The following is a 16871-nucleotide window of genomic DNA, read 5'->3' as shown; positions in this document are numbered from 1 at the left end:
CGCTCCTGGCCGACGGTGTAACAGAGTCCGATGGAACTGGCCAATGGGAGTCTAACCGAGACGCAGGAGAACCTGGAGCTGGATCTAGCGATGGAGATGACCCCCATATCTCCGACAGAACAAGTCTATACCTTTTTGCAATGGTGAGTAATCCCGATCGGGCTAAACCACGGGTCTTAATCAGGACGTAGGTGGTAAAAAGCGTTGGATGCAAATTTATTCCATACCACATGCATAGTTTAGCTGCAATTTGAATTACATTTGCATGGAAAGTGTGGTCGAAGGTGCAAACAGAAGTTGAAGCAATTTAGAATTCTTATTCCGAGATAGGGACGAGTGGTATTGATATTGGATTAGCATTTACGACTTAGGGGAATGGGTCTCCGCTAATACGTTGTTATGATAAAGTTAGATAAGTACCGGAAATGTTGAAGATAACGACTGGTTGAATAATCGGAGCTGCGATCGGACGTGTTACTCGAACCGTACGCCTTCGAAGGAACAGTAATTCCATTTGTGTGTTTTGAAATTCAAACATGCTATTTCGGTTTGATTCACTTTGCGATGTGATATAACTTGCGGTATTATTATTATTATTATCTTTACTATACCATAAGATGCCTCTAGTATCTAAGCTACTATAAGGTACCTTAAGATGCCTCTAGTTTTTAAGAGCAATAGTTCGACGCCTCTATAGAACGTCCTAACAAATATTCTAACGATGTAACACCTCTAACGTGAAATTAAAGGCTCTAGACCCTACACAGTTACTCTGCATAACAGTTAGTAACGTCTGAACGAGAACGTTTGCTCGAAGCTCGAATCCGGATCGAATCCATCGCTAACAGAGACGTAGAGCAAAAGGGACCAGGTACGAAGGAGGGAGATCCACAAGTATCCTATCTACCAGTGCCTACGACGCGATGCCGCGCAGGTTGAACGCAGGAGGTTTAGGTAGGGACGTGGTATGAGGAACAGGTGCGTAATAGTAAGGCTTGGTGCCCCCTTGATCGATAAACACCGATCAGCAAATTTCGCTGGCAAACCCTCCTCTCCGCATAAACCGAACCTCTCCATTCTCCCTTGCGTTTCCAAAGACTCTTCCAACTAACCTATTCGACGTACCGCATTCGGAACTCTGAAGTAGTATAAATTTTACGTTTCCTCTCGTTCAATGAACGCGTTCATAGCTGAATCCCGAAGGAAGTAGTCGGGCAGGATCGTATTATTTATTGGAAAGGTATCGTGTCAGGCTCGAAACGCGGAAGGTAAAAAAATGGTGAGGCAGGTTGTAAGTCCACCTGTAGGAAACTCGCGCGGCGCCGGCACTGAAGAAGGAGATCGGTTGTTGGTGGGCGGGAAGAGGAGAGGCCAGCGGCCAGAGGCACTCAGAGAGATCGAACCTCGGTCTCTTTCTCTCCCTCGACCCTCTTCGCTGCTCTCTTTTTTCCTCCCCGAACGTCCAGTCTATTCCTCTCTCCCTCCTGCCTTTTTTCCGCTCTTTTTTCATCTCCGTCTCTTTCCGCTGGCAGCAGCCGCCGACGCCCAGCCGGTTTTACACCGGCGAATCGATCCAATCGAGTGTCTCGGAAGAACCCGGCTGGTTCTAGTTCATGGATCGTGGATTTCGCTCCACTTGCCTAGAACAACCGGGGTAATTGTTCGTCTGGGTCCCGGGATCTGGCCCGATCACCCGTACGCTTCCTCGTGACGATCATGAACAGGAATAGCTTGGCCGCGCGAGAGACCGAACCGCGACCGTGAGACGCGAACACGTTTCATTCGTTTTGGACCTGAAAACCTTTCGTTTCGTTACAGTGGCAACGTGGATTGCCACAACTCGCGGTATACGAGTATTCCTACCGATCGAGACCGAGTTGTCTGTCCGAGACTGGTTTCTCGGAGTCTCCTCGCCGCTGGAAATTCCTACCGTACGAACGTACGCTACGATAACTGTCCACTTATAACTAGATCGACGATCTTTATGCAAATTTAGATTTTTATGATACCGGTGGCGTATTCTGTAATTAACAGAGAAAAATATTATGGGGATTCTTTGTTTGGTATTATGGAAACATGTTATGGTTGATACAAAGTTATAATGCAAGTAAATTATTTTTTTTTGGAGAAGTTGTCTTTGTGATAACAGAGTTGACATTGTTGAGAAGTCTATCGTTATTCGAATTTCTTGATCTTTTTATTTCAGTGAATACTACATTAAGCAAGAGAGCAGTCATTCATAATTCTTACAAAAAATATATGTGCAAAAATATGTGCGAAGTATAAATGTCTACATGTATGGATCAAAAATGTATGTAACAAGGAGTATAACAAACGAGGAGTAAATAGTTACAACTTTGAAATGAAACACATATGCTAATATGTTCATGTAATATTTCTTACTTATACTTTTTCATACATACATTGACGTATGCTTACATCGTTTGGTATAAAAATGAAGCACCTGTATATTTAACACTTGTGTATCATACAATCACCTTACTTTAACCTCACTTTTTTAAAAACATATTCCACTTGCATCAAATTTTAAGGAATCAAATTTCTAAGCAATATAAAAATGAAAATTTATTTTCAAAGTACCCATCAAAATTTGACAAAATGTAACAAAATTGTAAACAGTCAATTAAGAATGTTATTCAAATTATTTTCTGAAAATCTTCCTTATGAAATAACATAAAAAGAAATTTGCAAGTAGATTTCTAAACATAGTAAAAGAGTTAGTCACTAATTAAACGTTACTAATGATCATGGACCCGAACCGATGAACGAACACGTGTTCCGGTTTACGATTACAGAAAATCGCGCTGCTTCGGAGCAAGCCGATAGTTACATCTTTCTCGCGAAACTTGTTTATCTAATCGTAATAAGACCAAGAAATGGCGTCACACTGCAGGCTATTCCTGCAAATAACTGTCGTTACAATTTTTTAACTGCACACAACTGTAACTTTATCTCTAAATGCGTTTTACAGTTACCTCTGTTTCTTAAACTATTTCCTTGCAGATACGGAGAAGTAAATGAGCTGTGCAGAAGCTGTGGACTAATTCTTTGGGAGATAAAAAATTGAGGACACTAAGATGAACATTGTGGAAATTTAAATTTCATCGAATATATTAGGTTAACACGATTTCTTTTGTTTGTAGTTAATTTACATATAGGTGGAGGTTAGAGAATATTTTCGTAAAAAGGTTAAGGGTTGCATTAGGGTGAAGTTGGAAAAAAATTGTGAGAGGGGATGATTATGTACCATGAGTTGTTGATACAATTTTCTTTGAAGTTAATATTTGTTGTCACACATCAAGATTGAATATTTTCATGAAAAATTAAGGGTTCAAGGTCAAATTTAAGGTCAAACATAGACGTTTAAGGTCACGGTTATTGAGATTTTAAAATTTTTTCATTCTGAAATTTTGGGGTTTCTGAATTAAAATTAGAAGTTTGAGAATTTTAAGGTTTGCATATTTGTAAATTCTCAAGGTTGCGAATTCACAAAGTTATTAGTCCAATTGCTAAATTTCCAAATTTCCAAATTTTCTAATTTCTACATACCCACATCCAAAATCCTCAAATTCCCAAATTTCTACATACATCCCCAAATTCCCAGATTTCTAAGTTTCCACATTCCCAAATTTCTACATCCTCAAATCCCAAAATTCCCAAATTCCCAAATGTCCTAATTTTTACACTACAAATCCCAAAATCACCACATTCCAAACTCCCCTAATTTCCAAATCTCCCAAATCCAAGATCCCCAAATTCCAAAATTTCCTAATTTCAACATCTCGCAAATATAAAATCCCCAAATCCCAAAATTCCCAAATTCCTAAATTTCCTAATTTCTACATCTTAAAATCCCAAAATTTCCAAATTCCCAAATTCCCAAATTTCTACACCCCTAAATCCCAAAATTCCCAAATTCCCAAATTTCCTAATTTCTACATCCTAAAATCCCAAACTACCCAAAATCTCTAATTGCCACTTTGCTTTATATCCATATCTCCAAATCCCCAAATTCTCAAATCTCCCCATTCCTCAAATTCTCAAATTACCAAAAATCCAATTACCAAAATTCCCTCCACCATCACACAATTCATCACCCACATAACAAAAAAAAAAAACAAGAATCGATACACAGAATCAGTGAAAGTCGAAGTAAACGAAATCAGAATCGAATTTCATTGAGCCCGTTCACCGGAAATATAGAACGTCCGAGTGAATCACGTTTCTTGGAGCACAGAGTTCAAGAATATCCTCGGATGTTCGCTACAAGTCGGCCTGTTTTTATCGATACTCGCTTTCTCGTGGCGCGGAACAGAAATTCACGGAACATTAAAATTGTTGATGAACATCGATGCAGCATCAATAGAAGGGTTGTTCCGTGGATGCAGCGGAGAAAACGATTTGATCACGCTGTGAGTTCATCGAGGCATCCACGACCAGACTATATTCGAGAAATTTGTCTTAATATTCGTGCCGGTAGGTCGTCTCGACGAACGATCTATCGATCGATGTTCACCGATCGACTACATAGCTGGTTTCAACTACGATTTTTACATACTGGGAATAGAAAGCGGGGAGAAATAGAAAAGCTGACGATTGGAATACAAAATGTGTGAAATGAATAATTCTATGAGACCATTTTGTTGTTAGATATTCTATTTGCGTAAAATGGAGGGGTTAAGTTTGAGCTTGATGGAAAGAAAACGTGATTTTAACACGAAAGGTGTGGAGGTTAATGTTCTTGGGGAATGTGTAACATTCTGAAGGTGCTAATAAAAGGTTTCTGGTGTTTCTGAAGAATGAAAGTTTATTTTACAAGTTGTAATATTTGCTATTTTGTGAAAATGTCTGAAACTTCTGCAAAGCTATTTTGAATATATACTTATTGAATATTACAGTGTACCATTCTTTATAGAGATATCAAAATTAATTTCATACAAGGAAAATTAAAATTGAACATTATTAGGCCAACCCAAAAATTGATACTTCAATCTCTTATTAATAATTGTGTCAAAATAATAAGTACCTTTAGATATTATTACAAAATATAATCACCCCTTTTTCTGTCATTTTTTTACAATATTATAAAATTAATTCAGTAATTCAAAAATATAAATAAATAATCTTACAGTGAAACCATCATTATATCTAAATAACCACAGAGCCGTAAACGACGGATGAACGATCGAAGGTGAGAGACAATATTAATCGATCGTGACCAGTTGGAAGAGTCGGTAGAGAGATTTTTCCGCGTTTCGTGCATAAGTGGACGTCTACCTGCGGGTGCATTTGTATTCACGAGCCGGCGACACGCAGTCGGGTGCAGCCTCGTGTAAACGCTGCAGGTACCTGCCAATGCGGACGAATCAGCTGCGGAGGAACGTTTTTATGCACCATCTCCGAGAGATAATGTAGTCGTTCTTTTCACTGCCCTCCTATACTTCTCGATCCGCCGCCAAAGAGCTTTCTCGAACGCTTTTGACAAGCATTTTTACATATACCTCTTATTCTTTATTTTTCATTTCTGCTCCCTTAATGGACCGGTTACAATGAAAATACAACGCGAAATGACACCTGAGAGAAAAAACTCGTATTGATGAATGAGGTGAGGTATACATGAGAAATTTATGGGGTCTTTTTGGTTTAAGGTAGATACGTGGAAATTTGGGAGTTGAGATGTGGATTAAAGTGAATTGGGAATTTGGGGAGTTGGGGATTTTGGATGTGAGGATTTAGAAGTTTGGGACTTTGTGGGTTTTATATTTGGAAGATGTTGAAATTAGGAAATTTTGGAATTTGAAGATTTTGGAGATGGGAATGTACAAATTTGAGGATTTAGGATTTGGGAGATGTAGAAATTAGGGAATTTTGGAATTTGATGATTTTGCAATTTGGAGGGTAGAAATTAGGAAATTTGGGAATTCAGGAATTTTGGGATTTGGGGATGTAGAAATTTGGGAATTTGCAAATTTCAGAATTTGGGAATTTGGGAATTTTGAATTTTAGGAATAAGGGAATTGGGAAATGTAGAAATTGGTGAATGTGGAATTGTGAAATGTAGAAATTGGGGAATGTGGAATTCGAGAATGTGGGAATTGGGAAATGTAGAAACTGGAGAATGTGGAATTGGGGAATGTGGAATTGGAGGATGTGGGAATTGGGGAATGTGGAATTGGGGAATATAGAAATTGGGGAATGTGGAATTGAGGAACGTGGAATTGAGGAATGTAGACATTGGGAAATATAGAAATTGGAGAATATGGAATTGGAGAATGTAGAAAGTGGAGAATGTGGAATTGGCTAATGTAGAAATTGGAGAATGTGGAATTGGGGAATGTGGAATTGGGAAATGTAGAAATTGGGGAATATGGAATTGGGGAATGTGGAATTGGAGAATTTGAGAATTGGGGAATGTGGAATTGGGGAATGTGGAATTGGGGAATGTGGAATTGGGGAATGTGGAATTGGGGAATGTGGAATTGAGGAATGTAGAGATTGGAGAATGTCGAATTGGGGAAAGTAGAAATTGGAGAACGTGGAATTTGGAAATGTAAAATTGGGGAATGTAGAAATTTGAGAATTTAGGAATTTGGTAATTGGAGATTTTGAGAATTTTAAAAACTAAATTACTAAACATACCATACAAACATTTTAAGCAACCACACATAACAACATAAAAATCGATCACACACGTCAAAGTAGATATAAATTTCACTCTACAAAGACCCAAAAACTGTCGAAAAATTGAAAAGATCCCAGATGCGACACAAAAAGTATATAAAAGAAAAGAAACATTGACGAATTGCCCGGAGGAGTACAGTAACGGTACGAGATGACGAATCTTTTCCTAAAAGGCCCAGATACCAGGGAGAAGGTCAACGTCGTTGCTTCAACGTGAGAAAAAAATGTAACTTCGACGACAGGTATTTTACATTTAAATATCGGAGGGATTCGTGGTACTCAGATGCAAAACACCATGTCGTATGTGATCTCCCGTCTGACAGCGCCCTATACACCGACGTTGAGACTAATGATGGAGTTGAAGAACATCCTCTGACTGTAATATAGTCGTAACTCTTAATGGAATAATAAAGTATTATGCAGAATACCTGACAACTTTTTACTCGGAGTTATTGCGTGACGAAAAAATTGGTTGAAAATATTTTAACTGAGGAATCTATGGACTTTTGGGAGTTATGATGGATAATATGGATGGAGAATTTTATAGATTTGGATTGTTAGTGGTTTATGGATTTGGAGTTTGGGGAAGTGATTGGGAAAGTTGGTAATTTGGGGGTGGGGAAGTAATTGGGGGATTTGAGGATTTGAGGTGTGGAATATTTGGTGTTTGAGCCTTGAGGAGTTAGCTAATTGGGGAATTGGGGAATTTGGGGTTGGGGAAGTTACTGATTTAGGGATTTGAGGATTTGGAGGCGTGGAATATTTAGTATTTGAGCCTTTAGGAGTTAGCAAATTAGGGAATTGAATTTGGGGGTAGGGAAGTTACTAATTTGGGGATTTGAGGATTTGGAGCTTGAGAAGTTAGCAAACTGGGAAAGTTGGTAATTTGGGGGTGGGGAAGTAATTGGGGGATTTGAGGATTTGAGGTGTGGAATATTTGGTGTTTGGAGCTTGAGGAGTTGGCAAATTGGGGAATTGGGGAATTTGGGGTTGGGGAAGTTACTGATTTGAGGATTTGGACCTTGAGAAGTTAGCTAATTGGAGAATTAAAGAATTTGTGGGTGTGGAAGTAATTTAGGGATTTGAGGATTTGAGGTGTGGAATATTTGGTGTTTGAACCTTGAGGAGTTAGCTAATTGGGGAATTGGGGAATTTGAGGTTGGGGAAGTTACTGATTTGAGGATTTGGACCTTGAGAAGTTAGCTAATTGGAGAATTAAAGAATTTGTGGGTGTGGAAGTAATTTAGGGATTTGAGGATTTAAAGGTGTGGAATATTTGGTGTTTGGAGCTTGAGGAGTTGGCAAATTGGGGAATTGAAGAATTTGGGGTTGGGGATGTTACTAATTTGGGGATTTGAGGATTTGGAACCTGAGAAGTTAGCAAATTGGTAAAGTTGGGAATTTGGGAGTAGGGATGTAATTAAGGGATTTAAAGATGTGGAGGTGTGGAATATTTGGTGTTTGGAGCTTGAGAAGTTAGCAAATTAGGTAACTGGGGACTTAAAGAATTTGGAGGTTAGGCTAGTTAGTAATTTAGAGATTTGAGGATTTGGAGATGTGGAATATTTGGTATTTGGACTTTGAGAAATTAGCAAATTGGGGTATTAAAGAATTTAGAGGTTAGGAATTCGAACACTTAGAAATTTGCACATATAGAAATTTAGCAACAAGAATTTGGACTTCCAGAAATCAACAAATTATCCAACTGAAAATTTTCAAAATTCAATAACTGAAGACTTGAAGGCCTGAAAACATACTCCTCAGAAAATTACAAAATCATACAACAATATACAAACTTGAGTACCTACAAACTTACAAATTTAATAACTCAAAAACATGCTATTAAAAAATCATACTCCTTGAAAGAAGCCTAAAAATTAAAAACATAAAAATGTACAAATTAACGATCCTGTAAATCCACAAATTTCCACCTAGAAATTTTTTACGAATGCGCACCTAACATTGTTCAGCAAATTCGAGTAATCTCTACGTAACAAGTAGATATTTGGGGGGTCAGTGAGTTCAGTTTGTGCAAGCTTTTAGTTCCACCGACATGGTCGAGGCGTTGCTACAGCGTGCAACTGCCTCTCGTTTCGTTTTGTTCACTGAACTAGTTCCCTCTCCTCTTCCGCCCCAGTCCATTCTGCCACTACTACCAAACGCCATCGCTCTACCACCACACGTTATCAAGATCACCACTGTGCTGGAAGCTGAAGAAGGATCCGGCGAACGAGTCTGAAACGACGAAGAGGAACGACCAGCAGACGGAGAAGCACCGCGTCTCCTGACTTCCACAGAAGATTCCTTCGAATTTGCTCCGGTTACGGGGAATTACATTTTCGGGAAATTCCCGACTACTGTCTGCTAACGTCACTTGGTAATCTGGAGGAATTCTATTGAGTAACGTTTCAAATTTCGTTGTGGTTCTGTCAAACTGCCACGGGGATGAACTTGATGGAATTCGTGGATTAAGCGACGTTCACAATTGTACTGTAGTTAGGAAAATGGGAAATTCTATACATTTAGTGTCTTTAGGTGACATTAAATTATTTTAGGATTATTTTTGGGTGATTATGGGAACAACTGATGGGTTTGAGTGTAATGGAGATTTTATTGGAATGAGAACAAGTATAGATGGAGTATATCTTACCTTGCTTTTAATTTGGGGAGATCAAGTATTTTTGTAGATTTACAATTTGCTAATTTTTGAGGTTGGTAATATTGGAATATCTGAATTTTTGGATTCAAAAGTTTAGAAGATTTTTAATTTGAAAATTTGCAATTTTTAATTTGAAAATTTGCAATTTTTAATTGTAATTTTTAGGGTCTGAAGTCTGAAAAATTGTTAATTTGAAAATTTGTAAATTGTTAGATTAAAGAATTTGAAAGTTGCTCACCTAAAAATTTGTAAGTTTCTAGGTTAAAATATTGAAAGACTCAATTTGAAAATTTGTAAATTTCTAGATTAAAAAGTTTGAAAGATTGTCAGATTGAAAATTAAAAAATATTGAAATTTCTAAGGTTATTCTGTCACTTTAAAAATTTGGTACTCTGAAATTTTTTTAGTTCTCAAATTTTTAATTTTATTTCATTGTCACTTTGTAAACTTGTTACTCTGAAATTTTTTTAGTTCTCAAATTTTTAACTTTGTTACGTTGTCACTTTGAAAACTTGATGCTCTAACAATTTTTTAATTCTCAAATTTTTAACTTTGTTACATTGTCACTTTGTAGACTTGCTACTCTGAAATTTTTTTAGTTCTCAAATTTTTAACTTTGTTACATTGTCACTTTGTAGACTTGCTACTCTGAAATTTTTTTAGTTCTCAAATTTTCAACTTTATTATATTGTCACTTTGTAAACTTGTTACTCTGAAATTTTTTTAGTTCTCAGATTTTTAACTTTGTTACATTGTCAATTTGTAAACTTGTTACTCTGAAATTTTTTTAGTTCTCAAATTTTTAACTTTGTTACATTGTCACTTTGTAAACTTGTTACTCTGCAATTTTTTTAGTTCTCAAATTTTTAACTTTGTTACATTGTCACTTTGTAAACTTGTTACTCTGCAATTTTTTTAGTTCTCAAATTTTTAACTTTGTTACGTTGTCACTTTGTAAACTTGTTACTCTGAAATTTTGTTAATTCTCAAATTTTTAAGTTTGCTACTTTGTTACTTGATGCTCTGAAAATTTCTTAATTCTCAAATTTTTAAATTTGATACTTTATAACTTGAAACCTTAAAAACTTGCGCCTCTAAACCCTCATCCAACGCATTAAACCAACACAAAATCAACCTGAAACATTTAACTGAACTATCCCTTGCTCATTCAACCAATCATACTTACAAATACCTGAATAAACAAATCCACAAAAACTGCTTTCTAAAAACTCCACCTCCGTTCCACCCGATTTAACCTAACCTATGCACGTCCATTCGAGTGCAAACTCTGGAAGTAACCAGACTACTTTTTATCCGTAATATACCACATGTCATGTTATTTGCAATATTCGAAACGACCTAACGGTGCAAGATGTATGTTCAACAAAGTTGCCGTAATATCAGCGTTTTGCCGTGAAAGCGGCAAACTTTGAATAACGACGGCGTGCATAATGTTGCGGAATGGTATGTCAGGAAATTATGGTCGACGTAAACGGTTTTCTCGTGTGGACCAAGCTTAAAACGCAGGATGCGATCAGTTCATCGAATTTGATGCATCGAACGTGAACGAAAAGTCGCTCGTTGTCGGCGAGGGCGTTCACATTGCACGCGATGCACGTGTAGTTGGAGAGTCCGTTTACGGTACCGCTTCATTTGCGATTCTTTAATATTACATTTTATGCATACGAGATACTGCTACATTATTTGCAGGTGCTTATTTAAGAGGGTCGTCGATAATTCGAGTTTGTTTCAAAGTTTAGCTTGTAAGACACTGTTGAGGTAATTTTGATTAATTTTTGGTGGGTAATAATGGGACCACCTGTATTTTATTGATAGTATTGTTTTGGATGACTCTTTTTGGAGAGATAATGTGATTTCAAGTTGGGTTAACTTCTTTTCTATTTTTATATATAGTTAACTTTGCTTAATTTTTGTGGACATATTAGATGATTTGTATGGGTATTTTTGTGAATTGTTTTTTACTCATTTTTTTGTTATTCTTCATTTACTATAATTGTTTCTATAATATATACTATACGTTGAAAACATTATAACACAAGTTAAGTTTGGATGTGGGGATGTAGAAATTTGGGAATTTGAGGATTTTGAAGATGGGGATGTGGCAATTTGGGATTTGAGATTTGGATTAAAGTGAATTGGGAATTTGGGATTTTGGGGATTTAGGGATTTGGGGATGTAGAAATTTGGGAATTTAGGGATTTGGGGATTTGGGGATTTGGGGATTTGGGGATTTGGGGATTTGGGGATTTGGGGATTTGGGGATTTGGGGATTTGGGAATTTGGGAATTTGGGAATTTGGGATTTTGGATTTGAGAGTTGTAGAAATTAGGGAGTTTTGTAATTCCAAATTCCCAAATGTCTACATCCCCAAATCCCATAATCCCCAAATTACCAAATTTCCAAATTCCCAAATTTCCAAATTCTCAAATTTCCAAATTTCCAAATTTCCAAATTTCCAAATTCCCAAATTCCCAAATTCCCAAATTCCCAAATTCCCAAATTCCCAAATTCCCAAATTCCCAAATTCCTAACTTCCCAACTTCCCAACTTCCCAACTTCCCAACTTCCCAAATTCCCAAATTCTCAAATTTCCAAATTTCCAAATCCCCAAATTCCCAAATTCATAACTTCCCAAATTCCCAAATTCCTAACTTCCCAAATTCCCAAATTCCCAAATTCCTAACTTCCCAAATTCCCAAATTCCCAAATTCCCAAATTCTCAAATTTCCATATTATTCATCCCCAATCCAGAATTCCCTAATTTCTATAAAATCCCCAATTCCCAAATTTCTACATCCTCAAATCCCAAAACTCCTAAATTCTCAAATTCCCAAATTTCTACACCTCCAAATCCAAAATCTCCAAATTCCAAATTTCCCAAATTTCTGCAACCCCAATTCAAAAAATGCCAAGAAGAAATTAACAGCAAAATTAAGGAATAATATTTGACAAATTATATTGCACAACAATTTGATAGATAATTTAATTTAGCTGTTCTCCTGAATCCTTGAATACCAATAACAATTATAGGTTATGTTCCCAAATGCATAAAGAAGTACTCGGTACTTCAATTTATAAAATAAAAATCATTTTAATTTTAAAGCAAAAATCTTGTTGCAGAACCACTCATCTTTCAATGAATATAATTTATAAAATGATTTGCAAAACTTGTATGAAATGACTCGTAGTAAAATTGATTATAGCTGACATACCTGTTCTATATTCCAGTTAACCTCACGAAGTTTTATCATCCATCGAAGAAAAACATAGCAAGCGAAGAGAGGAGGGTAAAAGAACAAGAAAGTATACGTAAAAAGTAAAAGAAAGGAAGTTCTCAAATGAAACCGCTTTAAAATATATGCACGCCTTTTGCGTTATAATTTAAGTTCCATGAGAGGTCAAGATGAGGAAGAAGGGGAGGAGGAATAAGATGAAGATTAAGAATGTAGTCGATAAAAAGAACACACAGAATGTAATTAAGGAAGTAATATCGTGAAATTTAAGTTGTACAGTAATGAATGGTTTCAATGCATTTAAGTCTTGGTTCAAATGAATTTCCGAGAGATGGAAAAGGAAGAAGTTAGAAGGGAAACTGGCGAAGTGGAGATTAAGGAATATTGAAATGAAGCGAACAAGAGTTCTTGAAAGTCTGATGGAAATGTGCATAATTCACTGTGATTTCCAATTATAAAATTTGATAGGCGATCGACGGAACTTTGAAATGCAACGAAGTTGCAACCGCAAATAAAACAATTTCTGCTGCGAAAGCCAGTTACGGGCTTTTGTAAACTGGAGTGATTAAATCTCAGGTAATATGGAAATTTCAAACATTTTAATCCTGCAAAAATACAATGAGAGAGATTACTGTGACATAATTTACAAGACTGAAATAAAATATTAAGTTAAAATATTTTACTAAAGCTACTGATTTTATGGAACTTGAAGAAGGGAGAAAATAATTTGTTAAAAGTTTGAATTTTTAAATGAATATTTTTAACAAGTTAATGTGACAAGTCAAGAAGGTACAAGATTTGTAGATTTTTTTTTATAACCTTCTTCCAACCTTACATTTTCACAAGTACAAAATAAAAATACAGTAAAAAATATAAAACCTATATTTTAATGATCCGTTTCTTCTCGAATAAAAGAATAAAGGAGAAGAGAAAACAGAAAGACTTAGAATAACAAAATAACATTACATACGTTTTACGGGTCCGTAGTTTCTCTGAATGGAGCGGTAACGAAAAGAAAACAATGAGACGCAGAAGACAGAAGAAGAAGAAACGGACAGCCGGGCAAAACTAAATGGAAGCGGGGAGATTAAAGAGAGGAGTGGTGGGGCTCTCGCGAAACTTCAAGATAAATACGTGTGCAGCAGCGGTTGGAATTCGAAAAAGGTTAAAACGAGGGCAAAATGAGTTAAGATTAAAAAAAGCCATGCAAATATAAGCAGTCAAAGACCTGAAGGTTTCGGGAATTTTTCCGAAAATGCAAATAAAACAGGTGGCCATTCTTCTTATCTTGTTGAAGAAGTTTAAGTGAGAAGAAGTGAGCTGAGAGGTGGGCAGATAACATCCGCAAAAAGCAACAAACTCGTTAAAGGGAGATGAACAAGAATTAAAACGAGAACGGGAATACTGGGTGTTAAAGTTTCATTCGAAAGAAAATTACGAAGAATTCTATGAAGTATCTTCACTCATTCGAACCACGATTTTTAAATTTTTATTTTTAATTTAGTAAAGGTTAATTTTGTATTTTGGATTACTTACATTTTAGGATGATGCGAATAATTCAGAAAGGACACAAGAGCAGCAGTGTGAACGGAGCTTGACTGGAGCTTCAAGGAGAAGGACAAAGAAGCCAGGAGGAAGAAGATGAAGAGCAGAGGTAAAGAAGGTAGAAAGGAAAAGGAGAAGAAACATGGTCTCGCAGCGTGCACGGATCTCGAAGCATGGAGAACACGAACTGGCCGCCGCATACCTACACGACGCGTAATGAGAACATACCAGCGTCGTTCGGCCTGCTATCTGCTATCAAACGGATACCACCGGTTCAACCTCGGATAAACCTTGTACCGGGCCCTAACCTAACTTAAATTCGTTTTACACCTCGTTCCGGCACGGTTGACAGCGAGAACCGCTTTTGCAAACTTGATTACATTTGAAGTCTTTTTTTTATTCGAATAAAATGGTGAAATAGAAAATGGTGGGATGATGAGGTCTTTAGATCTCATAGGTCTTTAGGTGTTTAGGTTTATATTTTAATATAGGATGGACAGTATGCATGTGGGATTTATTAGAGAAATATGAAGGAATATATGTGTGTAGTATGATATGTGATATGTAGAAAATGGGAGATGGGTATAGAGTAGGATAGGTGATACAGATGTTGAACATAATATATGAAAAACAGGGTGTACGTGATGTGATATAGAATGTAGGATATAGAACATAAAATATGGAACATATGAGGACATGTATGTACATGTATATAGGGTGCATATGTATGTATATGTATGTATAAAATATAGGATACACATATGATACAGAGTACGAGGTATACAATAAAGAACATAGAATGTAAAATAAAAAATGAAGAGAATATAAAATTTGTTCCATATAAAATGTAGAGAATATAGTACATATAGAATCAGCAAAATATACATATGTATATAGGATGTACATGTATGTGTACGTATAAAATATAGGATACACATATGATACAGAGTATGAGGTATACAATAAAGAACATAGAGTATAAAATAAAAAATGAAGAGAATATAAAACTTGTTCAATATAAAATATAGAGAATATAGAATATATAAAACCTACAAAATATACAGAAAATAGAATATAAAGAATATAGAGAATATAGAGTATATAGAGCATATAGAGAATAAAGAACAAAAAGTGTAAAATACAGATAGTATAAATAAAAATACAGAACACAGCAATTCAGTCAGGCAAACATTTATAATTCACCATCATGTTACACCTGAAAGAGTGCATTTTCCATGTGTGGTTAAAGCTCAATAAAAGAATACGATATTGCATTTAAACACCATATAATTTGAGTCTCTAATAACATATCTGATCAGCACAGTACACCAAATGCAAAAAATTAGAATATGCATTAGAGAATGCAATAAATTAGAGTTGACTCGAAAATAAGGTCATCGAAACACTTTACCGAAGTTAAAAGTAGCAAAATAATACATGAAGATTTGAAACACGAATGAATGGGTTAGAGAGGCAGCATATTGAAATTATCCAGATGGTAATTGAGGAAAGAATTTTTTTTCCTTCTAAACTCGACAAACGCGACGAAAGTTACGAATTTAAAATTAACGTGAAATTATACGGTACGATCGGTAATCATTTAACGGTAATTCCTATTTATATGAATTAACAGATAATATCACGAGTATAGCGTAACGTATCAGCATAAGATTGCGTATCGAGTTCGGAAACTGACTAATAATCTTCGGAGCCTTTCGAATTCCGTTGCGAAATTATACGTCTCGATCTTGGGAGTCCGTTACACGAATACTCGGAAATAGTTGACGGACAATTATTGTCAATTCGAAACCATGGGAACGGGAAAGGCTGACGAGGATATACTGTCGATATTTGTCATATTTGTCTAATGACAAATATTTCTGTCGAATGATTAATTCATTAATAAGAACTTTATTTTTATATTTTATACATTTTTTGGTCGACCATTAAAATTTTGAGGATTTATTTATTAATGGATTCTTTTCAATTACTTTTGAATTGTACTAGGGTCAAATTATTGACATTTATGTATGTTTTCATGTGACTTTAATTCGAGTGCAACAATCGTAAATAATTTTGAGTGGCATTAAAATTCAATTGTACTCAAACTATGTTAAGACTTTATTCTGTTAGGACCTTTGTCTACATCTGTAAGGTCTTTGTGAATTTTTTGAATTAGGCAAATTAGAACACTACTCTAAAAAATATAAGACACACTGTAATTTACTCAAAGTTTCTAACAATTTTTGTTATTGCTTTCCTATGTATAATAATAGCGAACGTAATTCCATTTTATTTTATTTGTAAATTAATTTCTGTAAAGTCTTGTCAAATTTTTGGTAAAATATAGTATAATTGTTATGTGTGTTCGATTTTTAATGATTTATAATGTTCACAAAAGTGAAGATGTTTGTAGAAGAATAAATGTATTGATAGTTTGGAAGATGGTATTGGAATGCTTTGTTAGAAGAAAAAGATTTGTTTTCAGTACCAGGGTATTGGTGATCACGATCGATATTAGCGACTGCTCAAGTGGAAAGTTCTTACAGCTTTAGAGTTCCGCCACTATATGGCGTCTGAGAGCAATCCCTTTACATTCTCTTATTTTCTAAAAAAACCATAAAGAACCATGAAGAAAATATTTATTTTGAAACTATTATTTAATATTCTCTATAGTCAGTACTCCATTTCCTATAATATCATTTCAAATC

The 16871-nt window shown here is 35.6% G+C and overlaps 1 long non-coding RNA gene across 5 annotated transcripts; it reads left to right on the top strand.

Moving 5' to 3' along the window:
- The first annotated feature begins 16 nt into the window (after nt 1–16).
- On the top strand, nt 17–15275 carry LOC143264686 (uncharacterized). Of its 5 annotated transcripts, none has more exons than XR_013038583.1 (3): nt 17–143; nt 12611–13191; nt 13603–15275. It is a non-coding gene; the product is annotated as an uncharacterized LOC143264686 (long non-coding RNA). The 5 variants fall into 5 exon arrangements; XR_013038585.1 differs by having other exon boundaries at nt 12611–13779; nt 14159–15275; XR_013038584.1 differs by having other exon boundaries at nt 12611–14068; nt 14159–15275.
- Nucleotides 15276–16871: the final 1596 nt, after the last annotated feature.

This window comes from Megachile rotundata, chromosome 6 (genome assembly GCF_050947335.1).
Source record: "Megachile rotundata isolate GNS110a chromosome 6, iyMegRotu1, whole genome shotgun sequence".
NCBI classification, from domain to species: domain Eukaryota; kingdom Metazoa; phylum Arthropoda; class Insecta; order Hymenoptera; family Megachilidae; genus Megachile; species Megachile rotundata.
Note: the sequence above shows the minus strand (reverse complement) of the source record. Positions and strands in the feature narration are given on the sequence as shown.